Consider the following 14,530-nt stretch of genomic DNA (forward strand, 5'->3'; position numbering starts at 1 on the left):
CCTTGTTTGTCAGAATATCCTTAACAGCATATTACTAGAGCTGCACCAGCCGATTTTTGTTTCGCCCTCAGTGGTCAATTAGACTTGGTCTTTCTCAAGGCTTCTTAAATCATTAATACAACATGGTCTGGTTCGTATAGTCATCATTAGAAACATTTAAAAGCTTCACTTTTGCATTATAAGTGTCACAATTTCTGTCGCAGTTCAAGGAGTGAAAGTCCAGGGGCAATCCCTCATTATATCGTCTCAACTGTATTACCAAACATCTACACTGATCCTCCTTGACCTCTCGGCAGTCTTCAACACTGTGTCTCACTACACCCCCTTAAAAAGAATCCACCAGAAATAGATTCAGGGGGACACTCTCAAATGGATCACATCCTTCCTCTCCGGAAGAACCCAGAGTGTCCACCTTCCACACACCTCAGACCCCAAGAACATCATCTGCAGCATCCTCCAAGGGTCCTCTCTCAGCCCTAACCTCTTTAACGCCTACATGACCCCACTGGCAAACACTGTCAGGAACCATGGACTGAAGATCACATCATATGCTGACGACACCCGGCTCATCCTCTGTATATCCACAGACCCCTCCCCACCAAGGCCAACTTCCACATATGCATGACCAGCATTGCCCACTGGATGCAAACCAACGGCCTCAAACTCAACACCTACAAAACGGAGATACTCATCTTCAGAAAACGACACATCCCCGTGGAATGACAACTGGTGTCCTGCAGAACTAGAAGCCTCTCCCACAGAACACGCCAAAAACCTCAGCATCATACCGGACAGAAAACTCAGCATGCGAAATCAGATCAACGCAGTATCCTCAGCCTGATTACTCACTCTCCAAATGCTCAAAAACTCTTCAAGTGGCTCGCACCCAGCACCAGACGCACTGTCATCCAGGCCCTCGTCAATAGCCACCTGGACAATGGCCAGACTCTCTACGTGAGACTCGCCTCACACATACCAAAGAGATTACAGACCATACAGAACTCAGCTGCCGGACCCGTCCTCAACCTGGGCATGTTTGTTATCAATGATGTTGGAATCATACCCCAACATAGTAACTGTGTTGGAGATGGAGGTATGATTCCATGCACTGGTTTGCCTTTTCAGCTTGTTTTCCTGCACTATGTCTTGCCTTTTCTTCTTGATTTTCTGCCCTCTGTTTTGTCTTTTCTGCTCGTTTCTTTCCTCTTCCAGCCTTTCCCTCCTCTAGCTGTTCCCTATCTCCCACCACACAATGCTCGTTCTCCCCCAGTACCTACTTAAAGGAGGCTGCAGTGCGACCCCATTGAACAGGTCCTCGTGCCAGCTCCCCCTCCGACAGTTCTCCTGTCCAGCTTGCCCGCAGTCCGCCACCCTCTGCTGCCTGTCTACCTGCTGCCTTCTGTTTGTGCCTCCTTTGCTCATTTTTTGCTCTGTTTTGCCTTTTCTGCTTGTTTTTCTGCCCTCTATTTTACATTTTCTGCTTTTTTTCTGCCCTTTGTTTTGCCTTTTCAGCTAATTTTTCTGTCCTGTATTTTGCATTTTCTGCTTGTTTTTCTACCCTCTGTTTTTCTTTTTCTACTTGCTCATTTTTCTGCCCCCTGTTTTTGCTTTTTCTGCTAATTTCTTACTGCCGTTTCCTCAAGAACAGGCATTTTGACTGAGATCTCGCACCCAACTGGCCAGATACCCTCAGGGGTGACAGTGCCCTGCTCTACAAATGCTGATTGATACATTCCAAGCTATTCCAAGATATCTACATTTGGATTTGGAATGTGCTCACTTTCAATATACACGGCGGAAAGCAGGGTGGGCACTCACTCTGTAGAACAATGAATCTTTATTGTGTTTATCATCGGAGAGAATGTGTGCCTCACCCACTCTCTTAATGTAGTTACAGGTACGACCCTGCAAATTCACCTACTTATTAAGACAGTTGGAGGCATAGCTCATGCACCGGTGACACTCAATAATTCCAGAGTACGTAACCTCACCCAACAGTAGAGGTGGTCAAATCACTGAAGGCTTGGACCAGATAACTGGACCTGGCTCAACTTGAGGTCCTCATGGACCCTCTAGACCAAAATGAGATGAGCTTTTATGTGGCTTCTGCCTGCCACACATATACTAAATCTCATGTGCAAGTATTGAAGACAAATGATTAATTTTTATGGAAAACAGCAGAGGGAAAGAGATACTGTAGGAAAGTAGGACCTGTTTTCATGGTTACCCTCACTTTTTTCTGGTGCCAGATGTTTTCTTTTACTAGTCTGACTGGGATCCTGCTAACTAGTACCCCAGTCACTGTGCTACCCCCCTACATTTGTCATGGTAAGTACTTCTGTACCTCCACAATTGGCTACCGGTGTACCGCTGTAAGTCCCTAGCATATGGTCCAGAGACGTCCAGGGCATAGGTATACCATAGGTCTCACATGGGCTGCAGCATGTATTGTGCCACCCATAAGAGGTGGAGAAGTGTGGCTCAATGGTTTGAGCAGCAGACCTTGATGCAGAGCTTTGGCCCGGGACCAGGGTTTGATTCCTGCCTCAGCGGGTCTCGAGCTCAAAATTTCCTCTGACCTGCTATTCTTGCCTCAGTGCCTATTCTAATCATGGGTCCCACGCTGCAACTCTGGGCAATAGCTTGCTTAATCTCCACAACGGCCCCAACAGCGCTGGGATGCCTGGTTTCACCATGGGGGTGCCCAGGAGTGGACACTTCACAGGGAAAAACCAGGAAGGGTTCCTACAGCGGTATGAGTACAGCGCCTAGATGCCCTGGTGGTGAGTCGTGCGCTACATAAGTACCAAGTTATTATTATTAAGAGACTGTACAAACTGTGACTACAGATCTGCTATTGCAGCTTGTTTAAGCTGGTTCTAGCACAATTTACGACAGATATATGTTTACTTATATCTGAGGTCATTACACTTAAAACCTATAAGTCACCCCTAAGGCAGGCCTTTCAATCCTGAAGGCGGGGTGCTGGGTTATAAGTGGGAGCAGGACACCTCTACAAACTCTGTAGTCAATTCTCAAGGCTTTGTAAGTACGGTCAGCCATTTTGATACATATAGTGGCCATCCGTCATTACGCGATGACTAACTATATAGTGGCAGTGCCGAACCTAGGCATGGTTGGTATAAAAAATGTTGGAATTATACCCAACACCGTTACCGGTGCTTGAGGTATGATTCCGTGCTCTGGGGGCTCTTCCAAGAAGCCCCCCAGTACTCCTCGTGACAGCCTTTCAGGGTCTGCTAGCAAGCTAGTGCTGCTGCCGACCATAGACACAATTCTACACTCTTGCTGATGAGCTGAGCTCGAGCAGGGAAAGGTAGAGCCATAGTTTTCCTGTCACAGGGAGGCGTGACCACCTCCGAGACAGGACTTGGTGTATTGGGCTGGCTGGGTTGGGGCGCTTGCCAGAGCCACCAGACTGCTGTGAGGGGGCCATTTGGTGCCCTCCTTGCATATTCCTGTTTGAGCCAGTTCAGGGAGCCCTTGGCTCCCACTCTGGTGTGAAACTGGACAAAGGACATGGGAGTATCCTCCCCTCTGTCTAGCTGCTCCTCTGGAAGGGACCCCTGAGTAGTCCGACCCCATTTCTTAGGGTTTAAAGGGCTTACCTGTGGGTGGGTCCTCAGATTCGTTGTGGGACAAGCCTCAAGCATAAAACCACGTCCCTCTTCAACTGTCGGGACACTTGGGGCCCGATTCACAGAACTAACTTAAGACAAATTCCTAAACTTACTAATTTTGGTATTCACAGAAGTTAGGATTTTGTCTTAAAACAGACTTAAGACAGAATCATTTTGTCTTAAGTTAGTTCTGTGAATCAGGCCCTTGGACTTTCTTGGACTACGCCTGGAACCGAGATTGCATCAAGGAAGACTCCTGTTGCTCCTTTTCTCGCTGTTCTGCAAGTCTTCTTCATCCTCTGTTTCTGTGCTTCTTCCAGGGTCTTCAATAGACCTGTGGGCATCAAGCACACCCAAAGTAATCTCCCTTGGAGTGAAGGAGTCACTCCCCTACTTCTGCAGGCACCGCAACAAAGCTGACCGGTCTCCTGCTCCTGATGTTCCATGGACTTCAAAAGGCTCAGCAACACAGGTGGTGGTTCTGAAACTCTCTCGAGGCCTGACTCTGCAATTTTGGGGCCAGAATCCCTCATTGGGACCGCTGGGACTGAACCCCTGTGCACCACATCGCCTAGCTGTTGCCAAGGATTGTTGGCTCTGCACTCCAGAGATCTTTGGGCTACAAGAAGCTCCAGCCTCCAGCATCTCTTCCTGCCAAGATCTTCGTCCTCACTGCATCCTCTGCACCGCAGGCCTTCATCTTTGGTGAGCTACTCAAGGTCCTCTTGCTCCTCCTGTGCCTTTGGTCTGTGGGTCCATTTGAGGGTGTTCTATTGCTTCAGTGGGATCTCCTGCTTGCATGGGTCTGCTCTTACTCTCCTGCATTTGGTGAGTCCCTTGGACCATGCTGGTCCCAACGTTGCTCCTTCATCGTTTACTACATCTGTTGCTGCTGTCAAGGCTTGTTGGTGCTCCCGCCGGACACCGACCCCCTGGTTCTCGACTTCCGGTGTTGGATAGCTCATGCATGGCTACTGGTCTTCCTCAGCTTCGCCTTGTCCTCACAACTGCAGCAAAAAGTTCATCGTCATCACTCCTGCAATTTCCGTCCTCGGTGGGCAAAACTCTTCCGTGCCTCCTGGTCACCTCCGAGTTACATAGACTCTGTCCCTCTGCTTACAGGTTCTTCTCTCTAAGAATCTACCCTTGAATTCCACCAGACTCTTGCCTAGTCTTCGCCAGCTGCATCTTTTCTCAATTCCTCCGTTGTGGTCTACGGCGGTTTTCGACGTCACTTCACACCGTTGCACCCAGCTTCCCTGGTGTAGGTATCCTGGTTCCTGGGGTATCCACGGGTGGGGTAACTCTCCAACCTTGTGTCTTCCACATGCTTTATTCAGGGTCCACTCGGAAGGGTCCTTCTTCTCAAAACTGCAACTGCGAAACTGCGACTTTCCCTTTGACTTCTATTGAGTACGCAGCTGTATTTCCACTCTACACACGGCCTTACCTTGGGTGGTTCCTTGTGTCCCCAGCTCTTCTGAGTCTCCTGCTCCAAGTCCCGACTTCGGTCGCAGTTCGCATTCCACTTTCTTAGTATATGGTTACCACTGTGTATTGTGCTTACTTACCTCTTGCAATGGAAGTATTATTGTGTATTTGTGTTGATATCTCCCGGTAGGAGTTATACCAATGTGTTAGTGAGTGTTGTGAAATAAATAGACATATTTTTATAACTGCACTGTGTGGGTATTTTTTGTTTAACCTACACTATATGATTAGATCTTGTTGAACAAGCTGCTTAAAACTCCTTTTGGACTAAGCCTGAAAGCTGCTCTCCACAGCTACCACTTAGAGAGATTTATAAGGTTGTCTAAGACCACTAAAATCCCCATAAGGGTTGTCTGGATTAGTGCAATGTGCTTCACTTAAATAAGTGAACCATATACTAAGCCAGCCTCCTACATTGGTGTGAAGCAGTTGGGATTTAAGCCTGCACTGTTTTACCAGCTAATCTAGGTGTGAAAACTTGAAAAAGCCTTTTATTGTTCGATTACTTAAAATCATTCAAATGTACTAGCAATGTGAAAGAATTGTATAAAAGAAAATAAGTTAAATTCCCTGCTTATTGCTACGACCTAGTAGAGCATAAAACCTTAAAAACAGTGTCAGATTCTAGATATACAGTTTGAATGCAAAGTGCATTCGTTTTAAACAGTAGGTATGCCTGCGACTCCCGTACGTCCGGGCCAACTGTTTTGTTTATGAGGCTCGAATTAGTTCTATGAATTTCCCCAGCCGTGCAACTGTTTGAGTTGAGATCGAAGAAAAACACAAGTCCGAGACTTCACTGCATCGTGTGAGGCCCTGGGCTCTGCAGATTGGGATGACCTAATGGTGCCTCTCACTAACTAACTTGGGGCAACAGCACAACAGGTGGAGCCAGGATTCCTGATGGTAACTGCAAAGTCGGCATGCAGCTAACTTATCCGGGCGGGCCCAGCTTTGGTTAAAATCCACAATGGGCAATGCGAGAAGCCTCATGTAAGTGATCTTTTTTTGGGTTTGGACAGATAGTGCTTGCTCGAGATAAGGCTGTGGTTTTCCCACTATATAGGAGGCGTCCAGTGAAGAAAGGTTTAGTTGGCGATGTAAACTTTCCAGGTCTCTTGCGTGTGATATATACTTGACCTGTCTGTTCACAGCTCTTTTCCATGCAGCTGTTGGAATGTTTGAGTTGTCCAGGTTTTGCACCTCTATTTCTAACAATTTCGTGGCCACTGACAATTGCGCATGCCATGGGATCCACTTTCTTAAAAGATTGTTTTAATTTGCGCTTTCAAAGCTGTTGCTGGAGCTGGCAGGGTCCTAATATAGTACTTCATAGTGTCGCCAAGACAGGAAATATCTGGGCGAGATAGACCCAGCTCCCGCCTTACTCTGGCTCTTCTGGCCTGTTGTGAGATGCCTAATACTTTCTAGTATACGGAGATTTGGTAGCTCATGAAAAAGGTAGCAAGGGCGCAAGGAAAGGTTAATTGGCCGTAGTTGACTGAGAGCACTACTTTTGTTTTTAGGACTTTCAGAATGGGTTCAGTGGATGGACTGTGTAGTCTTCGGTTGAGACTTCTCAAGCTGCAGATGATTACGGCCCCTTTGTTTCTTAGATATTTCAAGTGAGCTGATGATTTTGCCCCTTCCGTTATCCTGAGACCCAGATAGTTATAGCTTTTACAAGATCTGATTTGAAGGTCATCTAGGCGCCATTGAGCTATCTTCTTTCGATGGTACTTCCCAAAGATAAGGATCTTGGTCTTCTCCTGGTTTACCAGTAGATTATTCTTTTGATTGAATCTGTTTAGCGCTTCTAAGGCTTTCTGAAGACCTGACCTAGTGTGGTCCAAGACTACAAGGTCATCCGCATATTGGAGGATTTGAAGCTGCACATTCCCCAACTTTGGAATAACTAGATTTGCCCCCTCCAGGGCTTGACCCAAGTCGGATGTGTAGATGTTAAAAAGTAAAGGGGCAAGGACGCACCCTTGTTTGAGGCCGTTATTAGTTGGGACCTTGGTTGTTAACGACATTTGGCTGGTTTTAATGCGCACCCAGGTCCCATCATATAAAGCAATTATCGCCTTTAACAACTTTTGAGGCATTCCCCAGTTGGTGAGTTGTCTCCAAAACTTACCACAATCCACTCGGTCGAATGCTGCACTATAATCTACGAAGCAGCAGAACAAAGGGGGTTGAGAGGGCTGAGTCGCGTGTAAGGACAGATAACCCAGTGCTAGGATGTTATCTATGGTAGAGCATTGAGGGCTGAATCCGGTTTGGAAGAATGGGAGAATGTTGTGCTCCTTTGCCCAGATTTCTAAATCCTTCAGCAACACTCTGGCGAATGCCTTTGCTTCTATGTCTAGCAGAGCCACAAGCCAATAATTTTCGGGTTTTGTGCGGTCACCTTTTTTATTATATCGGGAAAAGTATTGAGCCTTTCCATGATGATGGAACGGTGGCTGTTTCAAAGGCTGACTTGAAGAGTGGGGTTAGCTGGTCCACTCAGATTCCATGGGACACTTTGAACACTGCCGCTGGCATTCCGTTAGGACCCGGTGCGCCGTCTGTCCTCATTTTCTTAATCAGGTTGGTTATCTCTACCTTATTGATAACTGGTGTTTTGTCCTCTTCCTCGGTTGCTGGAGGGATTTGTTGTTCTTGGGTATCCGTCGTTTTCTGGTCTGTTGTGTACAGTAGCTTTACGTAATTAACCCACTCGGCGGCTGCCACACCGTTTTCTTTGCTTTGACCGGATTGGCACAGTTGTCTGATGTGTCTCCAAAGTCGAATGTGACCCTTTTCTTTGAGCAGGTTTAATATTTTCAGCTACTCTGCCTCGATTTTCTTTGTACGAATTTCCCATATTTTCTTCCTGTGTTCCCTGCGAAGCGCTTTTATTTCCAATATGAGGTAATTTGTGTCTCCTTTTCTTTTTGCCTTCAAGGCCTTTGAGAGACTCCATTTGGTTTGCTCTAAGTCCCTAGAGTTTGGTTGTAATGAATGGTTTTGTGGATGGAAGACCTGAACTTTGGGGATGCCTCTGACCTGTCCTAGCACTGATTTTAGTTCCTCAAGTAGTTCCTTCCAGAGCTCCAGGGGAGGGGCCAACCTTCTATCTGTTTGGCACTGCTCTTTGTGCGTGACCCACTCCATGAGTACTGGACTTAGTTTTGTGGACCATTTTATTCTATTCAGTACTACATGGTGCTCTTCACCTGTTGAGGTACCCAGTGTTCCGGGGTGTTTTGCGGTTTTCCCTTTTATATCAAGAGTGACCCTCAATGGCCTGTGATCACTTTCATCCCTGTTTCCCACCTCAAAGTCATTAAAGTGTGTTCGCAATTTTTCAGAGATAAAGATGTAATCAATTGTTGACTTATCCCTGAAGGTGGGCAAGGGAAGCCATAGAGGGTCCACTGCTTTTATGGATGAGTGGGTGGATACCATGTTATGCTCGAAAAGAAGCTGTTGTAGAGGCGCCAATTCTGTTATGTTTGGAGATTCCCTTATACCATCTCCCAAGCCCCTGGTATTCATGTCCTCTACAATGATTGGATGATGTGAGGCATATTAGTTTATAAGATGGTTCATTTTTATAGTTAATGTTTTTAGTGCTTGCTTTTTTTGCCGTGTGGCGGGGTTTATATAACAAATAATTATCAACAGTCGAATTGAGATATTATTGCCTTTAAATCCGCCGATCAGTGCTGCTTGCAGGTTGGGGAATTAGTTGCTAGTAATTTTACCTTTATTTTGCGGGTATGATTGATATAAATTGAGAGCCCGCCTGTTGCTCTCCCAAAGATGTTGCTTTTTATTGCTGCAGTGTGAATCTCATAATAGCCTGAGAGAATTAGGGGTTCGGTGGCCCATGTCTCTTGTAGGCACAGTATGTAATTTTCTCGAAAATACATGCATGCTACTTTACAACTAAGCAGTCTTGTTGACCCTGCAACGTTCCACGATAGGATGGACAGAAGAGTGTTGTTTCCCACTCTTCTATTCATGTTCGGATAGCTGGCTGCCTTTATGCTGTTAAGTGTGCCGTCGAGGGAACAAGCCTCCAGGACCTTTCAGCGTGTTTTGCATTGCGCTATGCTTTGGCTCCGTATGGTACACAGCCCTTTGCTCAGCTGAGCTTTTAATCTTGTAAGCGTTCTAAAGTCTGGGTTCCATGGCTGAGCTTTTCCCTGTTTGATTGACTGCAGTCCCCCTTAACACCGAATAAACCTTCTTTGTTGGCAAAATTACTGCTAATACAAGTGGGTATTTCTCGGGGATGGGAAATGCTATGCCAATGCCCCAAGCAGCCATTTCTGCTATTTCATCTGTTGTGAGCCCCACCTGGGCGTGGCGACTCAACCCAATCGAGGTTAATTCACCATGGGAGTGGCTGGTGAGACTTAGAAACTTAACCCAGACTAGGTCGTTTGACTGTATTTGCATGAGAGACAGGATGTGCTTAAAAAGTCTGAGTAAATTGCCCCTGTTTAAGATATCGTGTTGGCCTTTGATGAAATATCTGGGAGTGAGAATCACCTTGTGCGTTACTTTGCAGACTTGGTTTGCTTTACGCTGTTTATTTTGGTCTCCTTCACAAATGCTTGCGTTGTGACTAGAACCAGAAGTCCCTTGGCATGATTCTGATTTCTGGGCCGGACTTTGGACTGGCTGCGCTGCTTGATCGCTGATTTTCTGCCAGCCGGGGCTATGTGTCCCATAAGTATGTTGGCCCTGATCTCGGGTTCATGGTCCTTAACTGATCCCACTGGTTTTCTTTGCTTTGCCTTCTTGTTGTTTAGTGCATGAGGTGGATGGACTGTTATTGCTGGGCCTGTTGGACTTTGACAGACCTCCATGTGGGGGTTTGGCTGTGTGGGACTATCCCTCCCTTTTGTGTTGCTCGAAGCGGCTGGAGCTATGCATGTTGAGTTATTTGAAGCATGATTTTTTGTAAAGATCGGGAAGAGATGTAATAGGAGAGCGCGTTTTTTTAATGCCGTAGCTTTTTTACCTGTTTCTTTAACTTTTTCTTAGCCCTACTTGAAAGAGGTTCCTCTTCCTTTTCTGGTTGGAGTTGTTACCCTCGGTTTGCTTCCCTGGGGAAGAGCTACTAACGCTGGCAGCTGGATGGGCTGCTAAAAGGTTTGGTGGATACCAAAGGATCTTGTGTTTCAGAATTTGTTGTTGGGTTCCCCCTGTTGCCTCCAGCTGCGAGACCCAGCAGGCTTTCTGGGATTAAAGCAGGTGTGAGCTGCTCTTATTACTTGGGCCCATCTTGCTTCCTGTTTGAGTTTCTAATGATTCTACCAAACCTTTAAGGTTTTCTAGCAGAGTTGCCCATGTTTCCATGAGCGCTGCGCACGAGCCAGTGCTGATGCTGTTGTTCTGGATCTCGCTAAACTTGTTCTCTAAGAAGTCCACCTTACTGTTCAACTCCGCTAGTCGTTGCGCAATGATAGATAAAAGATCGGTTTGTAACTCCATTTGTCTTCGATTGCCAGAGCATTGACCTAGTCATGTTTTGCACTGTTTCCCCGGATGGGGATGCTCCTAGATCGTGAATGGCACTGCCCTCATAAAGCTTCTGGCTTTGGGAGCTTGGTGTGGGGGAAGGAGTCCACCGGTTGTCGTCAGAGCTTCTGAAGAGATTTGGAGTCAGCTCCAGTGTGCTTTGTATCTTGGATTCCAAGTTAAGGAGGAATGTAGGAGATAGGCATCCCGAGTTTTGCAGCCGCTCTGACACACCTGTTTTTCTTAGACCAGAACCTATGAGTGTCCGCAACGGTATCTGCACCGGGGAGAGAAGATTAGGTGGTTCCTGGCAGTGTATTTGGGCAGTTACAACTTGTTCTGGGTTTCTGCGGATTAATGCAATGCTATCACCAACTGGGTCGCTTGTATGCCTGAGTTTCTTTCCGGAAGAGCGTCCAGGCCCGAGCAGGATTGAGAAAGTCGTCTTTCAGTGCTTGTACTTCCAATGTTTGCACTTTGTTCTTGTGTAGCTGGGAGCATGTGATGGGACGGTCTCCCTGAACTGTAATCCAACCTGTCGCTGATCTTGGCTCTTGGTTGATCTACCATGGCTGAAGTGCTCTTTGTATTGGGTGGAAGTTTATATAGGAATTGTGTTATGATGCCTCCCGGTGGTGACTTTAAAAATAACTTTTTGTCGTGTTCTACAATCCTTGCACTCCTTAAAATTCTGGGTGATACTTTAGACTGGTGTAGTGGCTTTGTGTGGCCGTTTTCTTGTTGCTGAGTGTTTTTTCCTTCTCTTTTTTTGTCATTCTTCTGTGGGGATAATCTGCTTATCAATGAGACCTGTGTGCTACTTACGGCTTCCTCCTTGCGGCTCCCACCGGTGCACTTCCCTCTGTTCGGGGGGCAGGTGCTCCTCACGACTCCCACCTCGACTCTGCACTCTATGTAGAGGGAAAGATGCGCTTGCTTGATGTTGAAAGATTGCTTGAGATCTTGTTGCTTAGGTCCCTTTGCCTACCGCCTTGGCCAGCCGCTGCTGATGCCTCTGCTGCTGGACTCGATCAGCCGGTCTGGGGCGAATCCCGCACCAGCTCTGGCGCCTACCCGCTCTCGGCTCGGCTCCGTTCCTCTCTGGGAGTGAGAGGCTCCCTTTCCGCCAGAGTTCACGAGCCGACGGCGTTTTCCTGCAGAGGCTGCTGAGCTGGCTGTTCCTTCCCCAGTCGCGGCTCCAGGCTCCAGGCTCCGAGCGAGTGCTCCTCCTCCGTCTACTCCCTTCACTCGGATGCGATCCGGGAAACAGGATTGAGATACCAGCGCAGGGGGGGAGAGAGGGGGGGCAAGGAGCGGGGAGTGACAAGGAGTAACTAGGAGATCCGCGAGCGGAAACCCTGGACGTCTCTGATCCGCCGCTTCCCTGTTAATCCCTGCTTGTTCGCAGTCTCTTGCCTCCAGGTCTCAGCCTGCTCTCGGCTTAACATCTCATCCACCACTCCCCTCACCTCCACCACCACCCTGCTCCACAGGTCCGTCTACAGCAGCAACAGGGGGTGAAAGGTGAAGGGTGGAGGGCAAATTGTGTGGGGCAAAGCAAACGGGAGGTCTGACTGTCACTGCGCCCCCCAGGCCACAAGGGAGGCACAAGGGGTCACGGCCGCGGCACTCCACTGAACTCCACTGCACTCCACTACCCATGTCCGCAACCCACAAATCCGCTGTCCGAGCTCCTCCACAGCCTACCTCCGACATCTCCAGAAAGCTGGGAGGCCAGAGGGGTAGGACAAAGTAGGTGGGGTAGCTCCAGAAGATGGGTTAGAGCTGGTTCACCCCAGTGACACAAATTCTGAGCGCGACCAGGAGTCTGAGGACTCTAATTTGGTGAACTCTGATCACCCAGGAAATAGTTCAGCTAGTACAGAGGGTGCCCCTAGAAGCAGGACTCCTGTTATTCAACCTGGGAGGGTGCAGAGAATGCAGGGGAGGTCTAGGTTCTCCTCTGTTAATTCCAATGCCTCTAATAATTCCATAGGGACCTCCAACTCTAGTATGAGGGAGGACTCCTTAGAGAGGGGATACCCCCTGCATAAGGGTGAGAGACCAAGCTCACATTCCCTTGCTTGAATCCAGTGGCAAAGTGAGCAAGGGACTCACGTCTGAGCATATCCTGCCAACTTATGGCGAACAAAGCGGTACAAAAGGGGGTACTCTGCCACTGGATTCAAGCAAGCCGGGCTGAAGACGGCTGAAATGCCAGAAACCGGTCCTCGGAAGCTTATTTCAGGTCCAGGAAAGGCATGGCTTGGCAGTTCGGGCTGGACTGTTCCCATGAGGCACAGGGTCAGACTGATTTGCATATGGCCATGTCTGAACTGGGGTGGCAGAGTGGGCTAAAGAACGGTGATGGATCAAACCCAGATCTGTTGACTGGGTGTGAGTGTTTGATTGGTTCAGATGCTCCGTCCATCACCACCCCCTTTTGTACCGCTTCTTTGTTCGCCATAAGTTGGCAGGGTATGCTCAGACGTGAGTCCCTTGCTCACTTTGCCACTGGATTCAAGCAAGCCGGGCTGAAGACGGTCGAAATGCCAGAAACCGGTCCTCGGAAGCTTGTTTCCGGTCCAGGGAAGGAATGGCTTGGCACTTCGGGCTGGGCTGTTCCCATGAAACACAGGGTCAGACTGATTTGCATATGGCCATATCTGAACTGGGGTGGCAGAGTGGGCTAAAGAACGGTGATGGATCAAACCCAGATCTATTGACTGGGTGTGAGTGTTTGATTGGTTCAGATGCCCCGTCCATCACCACCCCCTTTTGTACCACATTCAAGCAAGAACAGCTGGTCCTTGAGAATGAAACTTTGGAAGAACAGCGGGCTAAAAAGAATCTGGGACTAGAGTTCCATGGTGGCAGCACTAGTGTCCCTAGGGTCAGGGAGAAATCTGTTGATGCTAGGAACTTGAACAGAATAGTTCCTCCTTATCAGGAGGGGATTGATATCCATATATGGATCAATGCCTTGGAGAGAGCCTACACAGTACAGAAGGTCCCTCAAGGGCAGTGGGCAGCTATCCTGTGGCTCTCCTTTGCTAGCAAATGCATAGACAAACTCCTCACTGTCAAGTAATAAGATACTGACAAATATGAAGTCTTGAAGAGTGCCCTCATAGATGAGTTTGGTTTGACCACTGAACAGTACAGGGTCAAATTCAGGAACACACAGAAGGCACGCACCCAAGACTGGGTTACCTTTGTAGACAGTTCTATTAAGGCTCTGGAAGGTGGGCTTCATGGAAGTAATGTGCATGACTATGAAGTATTGTACAATTTATTGATGAGGAAGCACATCATTAATAACTGTCCAAATCAGTAGCTGTGCCAGTACGTGGTGGACTCTAACCTGACCTCCCCCCAAGAATTGGGAAAGAAGGCAGACAAATGGGTCCACGCCAGGATGAAGCAGAAAAACAATGGTGGTGGATGTGACCAGAAGAAGCAAGAGTCTTCTAAGTCCCAAGAGAAGGCTGGGGAGAAAGGTAAAGACAAAAAGGAGTCTTCACAAGGCCCCCAAAATCTTCCTCTGGGGTTGGGTCCCAAAAATTCCTCTTCCTCTGACAAGAAACGTTGGTGTTACCTATGTAAGGAAAAGGCCACAGAGCAAAGGATGCCAATTGCTCTAAAGCTAACACCAAAGAAGCTATTACCACTGGCCCTAAGGCAACTAGCGCCCCTAGCACCAGTACAAGTAGTAGTCCAGCTCCCAATGGATCAGTAGGGTTAACCATGGGTTCTGGCCTAGTCAGAACACCACCTCAGGCTATCCTTGTCTGTGACTGTGGCATGGAACTTGACACTTTACTTGTAAGTCCCACTAACTTCGGCAAGTACAGGCAGCAGCCTTAGAAAAATGG

Source organism: Lissotriton vulgaris, chromosome 3_1, assembly GCF_964263255.1.
Source record: "Lissotriton vulgaris chromosome 3_1, aLisVul1.2, whole genome shotgun sequence".
NCBI classification, from domain to species: domain Eukaryota; kingdom Metazoa; phylum Chordata; class Amphibia; order Caudata; family Salamandridae; genus Lissotriton; species Lissotriton vulgaris.